The sequence below is a fragment of the Coffea eugenioides genome, chromosome 11 (genome assembly GCF_003713205.1).
Source record: "Coffea eugenioides isolate CCC68of chromosome 11, Ceug_1.0, whole genome shotgun sequence".
Taxonomy (NCBI): Eukaryota; Viridiplantae; Streptophyta; class Magnoliopsida; order Gentianales; family Rubiaceae; genus Coffea; species Coffea eugenioides.
The window spans coordinates 15,373,352-15,381,241 of NC_040045.1; the positions used below are offsets into that span (position 1 = coordinate 15,373,352).

Genomic DNA, 7,890 nt, shown 5'->3' on the forward strand with positions numbered 1-7,890 from the left:
AAATGTGATTTTGGTATTGCTGGAAATTGAATCATTGGTTAAACAAGAATAGTAACAAGTGTTAAATTCATTCGTTTTAGATCTTTTGTGTTATATGTGGAATCTACATCCCTAGATCTTAATATTTAGTAAATTCTACTCCTATTGTGAAATTGCATGTATCTATTTAAGAATTTTTGTAGTTGAATTAAAATCTGAAGTTTCTGCTCAAATTAATTGTAAGTCTAAATAATAGAGTAAATTAGTATCTAATAATTGTTTTAATTGCTCCTCGTGGGATCGACCCGATACACATCTTGTACTACAATTGCGACCTGTATGCTTGCAGTCCAACGGGTGTAAATTCGGAATTAAACTTGCACTTAAAGTAAAAACCCGTCAAGTTTTTGGCGCCGTTGCCGGGGAGCGGCAATATTAGAGCCTAATCATCTTTATTAATTTAGACAGCTTTATTTTTTAGATTATATTTAATCTTATATTGTAATCAGATTTTTTTTACCATTGAAGTTGCATAATATCCCTTATTTCTATTTGTAGTGTATGCACCGGGAGTCTCGAGAAGTCGCACCTTTCGATCCAGAAATTGAGAGGACACTACGTAGACAAAGGAGGCACACACAACAGCAAGAGGAACAAGAGATTTGGCAACCGATAGAGGAAATTTTGATAGAACTACCATTTGAAGAAGAAATGGCTGAAAATGAAGCAAATAGGCGAGTTCTACGAGATTTTGCTCTACCGGGAACACAAGGATCTCAAACGAGCATAGCAAGGCCTACGGTAAATGCTAACAACTTTGAGATTAAGCCATCACTTATCCAAATGGTTCAACAATCTCAATTTGGAGGTAATGCTGTAGAAGATCCTAACTCACACTTAGCTACATTCTTAGAAATATGTGATACAATTAAAATGAATGGAGTTAGTGATGATGCTATAAGGTTACGGTTGTTCCCATTTTCATTAAGAGATAAGGCAAAAATGTGGTTACACTCTCATGCTCCTAACACTTTTACCACATGGGATGATTTATCAAGGGCATTTTTGAATAAGTATTTTCCACCTGGTAAGACTGCTAAGCTAAGAATGGATATCACTGGTTTTAGTCAAATGGAAGGAGAATCATTATATGAAGCATGGGAAAGGTTTAGAGATTTGTTACGGAAATGTCCACACCATGGACTACCCGAATGGCTGATTATACAAACCTTTTATAATGGTTTATCTTTCTCCACTAAAACTATTATTGATGCAGCCGCAGGTGGAGCTTTAATGGGTAAATCACCCCAAGAAGCTCAGAATTTGATAGAAGAAATGGCCGCAAATAACTACCAATGGGCCAATGAAAGAGGTAATACGAGACGTCACGCAGGTATGATCGAAATGGACACTCTCAATATGTTGAGTGCTCAAATGAATAATGTGATGAAATTGCTAAGTAGACAAGGTGGAGTTGGTCCAAGTTCATCTAATGCACACGTAGCTTGTTGCTCTTTCTGTGGAGGTGAACATGATATTAATGAGTGTGTTGATTCTGAGCAGGTACAATTTGTCAATAATTACAACCGAAATGCTCCAAATAATCCCTATTCGAATACTTACAATCCGGGGTGGAGAAATCATCCAAACTTTGGATGGAAAGATCAAGGCAATCAACAAAGGCCAACCAATCCGCCGGGATTTCAACCAAGGCAACCACAGGCTGAAACTAAACCAAGTTGGGAGATCGCGGTGGAAAAACTTGCTAAGGTGACTTCGGATAGATTCGAGCGAGTTGAGGGGCGGTTGGACCAATTAGCTGGGATGTACAGAAACTTGGAGGTTCAAATTGGTCAAATTGCCAATGTGATCAACAATAGAAACCCTGGTGAATTACCAAGTAAAACCGAAGTGAATCCGAGAGAGCATGTCAATGCAATCATTCTTAGAAGCGGTAAAACGGTTGAGGGATTCGATTTTGAAAATTCAGGTGGTGAAAAGACAAGAAGCAAGCAATTGAAGGGGAGCAAGAAAGTCAAAATGATCATGTTATCATTGATATTGATGCACTTCATCCCAAATTAAATTCTAATGTGATACCTTTTCCTCACAGGTTGAAGAAAGATGGACAGGATCGGGAGTTTGAAAAGTTCTTCAAAATGTTTAAACAATTGCACATTAACATTCCTTTCATTGATGCTATAACACAGATTCCCTCTTATGCACGTTTCTTGAAAGACATCATGTCAAAGAAGAGGAAAATTGTAGATAATGAGATGATAGCATTAACGAAGAGTGTAGTGCATTGATTAAGAATAAACTCCCTCCTAAATTGAAAGATCCGGGAAGTTTTTCTATTCCTTGCACTATTGGTCAATTGCATTTTTCTAATGCTTTATGTGATTTAGGTGCAAGTGTGTCACTTATGCCGTTATCGGTTGCCCGGAGATTGGGACTTCAGGAGCTAAAAGCTACCAATATTACATTGCAATTGGCGGATCGGTCAATCACACGTCCCATGGGTATTTTGGAAAATGTGCTCATAAAGGTAAGACAATCTATAATACCTGTGGATTTTGTTGTCTTAGATATTGAAGAAGATGTGAGAATGCCAATTATTCTAGGACGACCGTTTTTAGCCACTGCACGAACTATGATTGATGTAGAAAAAGGTAAGCTTATATTACGGGTTAATGGTGAGGAATTGGAATTCAATTTGGATAATAAAGAAGGGAGTATAGAGCCTACTGCTCTTGTGTCTAATATGCCATATGATGAAAAGGTTAACCAAGAAAGGACCGAAGAAGTTAAATTTATAAATGTCCTTGGTACTAACTTTCATGGTGTAGGAACAAAGGAGGAGAAGATAAGGATGGAAGTTGGCTTAATAAATTCTCCATTCCATGAAGAAAATGGTGAAAAGTTGAGCCAATTCAGAAAAGACAAGCAAAATCCACTCCAAGGTGAAGTTGAGCCTCTCTATGACAAGTCTAATATTCCTCCTTGGCATTTGAGGAAATTGGACTATGAAGATCAATGCATGGTTCACCACATGGTGGATTGGTTCGGGAGTTTCGACCCATGGGGAGAAAATCGCTCTCTAATGCTCTAAAGTGATTCAACTTTTTCAGTCGAGCCAACGACTATAAACAAAAGCGCTAATTGGGAGGCAACCCAATATTTAGGTTATATTTGTTAACTTGGTGTGATTTTGTGGTTTGAATCAATGTTTTAGCTAAATTGTTGTTTTTGTAATGTAGGGTTGGCAATTGAAGGCAAGGAGGACCAATTGAGTACAAAAAAGGCGAACTTTGATCAAACAACTCAACCCCTCGATTTGCGTTAAAGGTGTTTTTGATTCATTATAAAGGGGTAAAATGCATGTTTTTAATGTTTTACATTTGTTCCAGTCATTAAAATTGGCAAACAAATGATCTATGATGCATTTTGAGTCATTGGGGTACCTTTTGTAATTTTTCAAAAGTTGAAATTCTGCTAAAAATCGAAGCAGAAAACGCGTTTTCCAAGAAAACGTGACTACAAGTCGCGTTTCTCAGAATCGCGTTTTCAATTCTGCGCCTGCAGAACAGAAAACGCGCCTTTAAAACGCGACTTGAAGTCGCGTTTTGGAGGAAGTCGCGTTTTCTCGCCTGAGCAAAACTGGAAAACGCGACACAGATAAACGCGACTTTAAGTCGCGTTTTCATACGTAACCGCGTTTTCAATTCTGCGAGATTTGTGCAGAAAACGCGGCTTTAAAAACGCGCGTTGAAGGCGCGTTTTTAGTCGCGTTTTCGGTTCATTTTTCTGCTTCAAAAACGCGATTTCCAGAACATTTCTTCACTTTTCCATTTTTCCAGCCGCGTTTTTCTTCTTCTCTTCTACCCAACTCACAAATCTTCATTTGTACTCCATAATCGTCTAAGCCGAATTGAAGATCATTTGGGCATTCATCCACCGCCCAATCGTGATGCAGAGGATGACGATGATGCCGAGGGGGATGACTGACTTGGCACACTGCAGAAGCTATCTTTAGTTGATGAACTTGCTTGCCTAATTATCTTAACTTGTGGAACTTAAGATGTTTAACTTCATTTTATTTTTCTGTTTTCTATGTGGTAGGTACTTGTATTTTGACAGTGGTTCGTGATTAGTGGCTGATAAGGATCTCAGCCATTGACTTGGGGAGTACTTCTTTCTTTTCTTTTCTTCTTTTGTTTCATTTCTTCCCTACACATTGAGGACAATGTGTAATTTAAGTGTGGGGGGAGAAATATGTATGATACTTGTGGTTTTAGTTGTGTTTGATATAATTCTTGTGCTTAAATGGTGTTTCTTGTGGTTGCTGGCAGGGAGTTTTAGTCCACTTTTAAGGGGAGACTCTGTCAAAATTTTTCCAAAACCTTATACATATATATGTTATTAACTATAACAAATAAATAAAATTTTGTCACTTATCCTTTTGAAATAAATATATGCGGTTTTGATACTTCTTTTCTCATGAAATTTGGAAATGATTTTTATGTGATTATAATTTTTACATCTATAGGAAAGTATATCTAGTAAAGTGGAGAAAATTATGCCTACATTTTGTATATTTGATGAAAATTCTTCTTTTTATCTAATTTTATAAGATAAGAAATTAATATGGTTAATAAGTGTCATACTCTTCTCATGATTACTCTTAGAGGGAATTTTATTATATATATATATATATTGAAAAAAAAAGGGGTTATTCTACTCCAATGATTCTCATACCGAGTAACCGGGGGTTGGCATCTACAAATGTCGACATTCGCGTAAAAAGGTACTTGAATTAAGAGTATGCAAAGCAACTTGAGTATGTGAAATGTTGAGTAACCGGGGATCTGCATCTAAAAATGTTGATCTTCGCGTCAAAAGGCATTTTTCACAACTTAAGTAATATTTAACCCTTAAAATATATACATGAAAATAAAAAAAAATAAAAAGTAAATTAAATCCCTCTTTAAGAAAAATAAGAAGTTGATCATGAGATTAGTTAGCATCTTTATTGACTATAGGAGTTGCTTGCTTGCGAAATTGGATAAAAATAAGAAGTTGAGTTGAATTGGTAAAATTATGGTATACTTGGCTCTTCTTTGCTTGATATTATGAGTACTTGAACTTAATGGAAAGATCACATAAGGGTTATTTACCTTGATTCAAGGAAATAGAGTTGAAATACTACATATGTTTATTTTCAATTTTTTTGGATCATTGATGGTTAGAATTTTATATTGCTTGAGGACAAGCAATGATTCAAGTGTGGGGGTATTTGATAAGAGTTTATTTTACGTATTTTTAAGTGCATTTTATTAGTTAATTTTGAGTTGATTATTTAGTTTTATAAATAAAATAAAGAGGTTTTTGGTAAAATTATATATTTTTGGTAAAAGTGGATAATATTGCATTTCTATTGATTTTAATGGTAAAAACTTCATTTTTATGCAGGAATGATGATTCAATCACCAAAGGATGTCAAATGAGGTAAAAAATAGAGATTTGGTGATGAATTCAAGTGGCAACAAGAAGAATGAAGTGAAAAACATTCAAGTGAGGAAATGCAATACAAGTTAGTTTTGACACTCTTCAATATTTTGACCATATCGGGAGCTACACTTATCGGATTGAGGTGATCTTTATACCATTTTAAAGCTAAGAAAGAGACCTACAATTCGTATGAAGGCATCGAAATCCATTTCTGCCATCTTCATGGGCAAAACGTTGGAATACAGAAGCTGCATTCTGTGGTCGGAAGTTAAAACAGAGGTTTGAACAGGTGACATTATTTCGATCATATCTCAGGTTACAAAGCTCCGATTTGGATGATTCTTGAAGCATTGGAAAGCTAACTCAAAGGGCTACAACTTTTGTGTTTTGCACAAAAGTTAGTTTGGCCTTTATCATGGAGAAAATCTCAGTTGAAATAAGGCCAGAGTGAAAACGCGAGTAGACAAAACGCGAGTTTATGCCGCGTTTTGTGTAGGCGCGTTTTATAGCCGAAATTCTGCAATTTGACTCAGTCAATTCTCTTGTGTTCATACCACTTTCCAGCTATAAGATGCAAGGGAATTCGGTGCACATGCTTCTGCAATAAAAGAGAAGACCAAATGAGTGTGGACAAAAAGGAAACATCATATCTTTGACTTCTTTTTACAAAATCTGAGTGGAGGAAATTATGAAGTGAGAGGAATGGAATTTCTACCACCTTTTATGCAGAAACACAGGGGAGAAGCCTGGCATCACCATACGTAGCTAGTTTTCCTTCTTGCAACAAGTTTTCTCTCTAGTTAAGAGTTCTTAGAGAAGCATTTGGTTTTTCACTTGTAACCATCTTGTACAAGAACATAGCAGGAATTGGAGAGCTTTACCTTCAATTGGCTAAGCTTTCTTTTACCTTTCTTATACTTGTACTTCATGATGTTTTGCATTAATAAACTTGTGAGTTTGATTGTTAAATCATTCATGAGTAGCTAATTTCCTTTATCTAGGGAGTAGATGAAGCTTATGGCCAAATGATATGAAGTGATTGTGATTTATGCTTGTTATGTCTTGTATTAACTTATCTACTTGTGTATGTTGGATTACTTGTTGTTGCTTGATCACCAATAGCAGGTTTATAGTTGTTTTTACTCATTGAGAAATGGTAAAAATAATGGAATGACATAAGTAGAGCTTGAGTAGTATATTCATGAGAATAGAAATACATTCAAGTGGATAAAATCTATATTTCAGGTATGCACAAAACAGATTTAGTATTTTCCAAGAGATTAGGAAAAACTAATATGTTTTAACCCATTATTATCATGAAAATGTGATTTTGGTATTGTTGGAAATGAATCCTTGGTTAAACAAGAGCAGTAACAAGTGTTAAATTCATTCGTTTTAGATCTTTTGTGTTATATGTGGAATCTACATCCCTAGATCTTAATATTTAGTGAATTCTACTTCTATTGTGAAATTGCATTTATCTATTTAAGAATTTTTGTAGTTGAATTAAAATCTGAAGTTTCTGCTCAAATTAATTGTAAGTCTAAATAATAGAGTAAATTAGTATCTAATAATTGTTTTAATTGCTCCTCGTGGGATCGACCCGATACACATCTTGTACTACAATTGCGACCTGTATACTTGCAGTCCAACGGGTGTAAATTCGGAATTAAACTTGCACTTAAAGTAAAAACCCGTCAAGTTTTTGGCGCCGTTGCCGGGGAGCGGCAATATTAGAGCCTAATCATCTTTATTAATTTAGACAGCTTTATTTTTTAGATTATATTTAATCTTATATTGTAATCAGTTTTTTTTTTTTTACCATTGAAGTTGCATAATATCCCTTATTTCTGTTTGTAGTGTATGCACCGGGAGTCTCGAGAAGTCGCACCTTTCGATCCAGAAATTGAGAGGACACTACGTAGACAAAGGAGGCACACACAACAGCAGGAGGAGCAAGAGATTTGGCAACCGATAGAGGAAATTTTGATAGAACTACCATTTGAAGAAGAAATGGCTGAAAATGAAGCAAATAGGCGAGTTCTACGAGATTTTGCTCTACCGGGAACACAAGGATCTCAAACAAGCATAGTAAGGCCTACGGTAAATGCTAACAACTTTGAGATTAAGCCATCACTTATCCAAATGGTTCAACAATCTCAATTTGGAGGTAATGCTGTAGAAGATCCTAACTCACACTTAGCTACATTCTTAGAAATATGTGATACAATTAAAATGAATGGAGTTAGTGATGATGCTATAAGGTTACGGTTGTTCCCATTTTCATTAAGAGATAAGGCAAAAATGTGGTTACACTCTCATGCTCCTAACACTTTTACCACATGGGATGATTTATCAAGGGCATTTTTGAATAAGTATTTTCCACCAGGAAAGACTGCT

General features: G+C 35.7%; 1 non-coding gene across 1 annotated transcript; it reads right to left on the reverse strand.

The window, feature by feature from the left end:
* Positions 1-1,077: 1,077 nt before the first annotated feature.
* LOC113754649 lies at positions 1,078-1,184 on the reverse strand. The gene has a single exon (XR_003465327.1). It is a non-coding gene; the product is annotated as a small nucleolar RNA R71 (small nucleolar RNA).
* Positions 1,185-7,890: the final 6,706 nt, after the last annotated feature.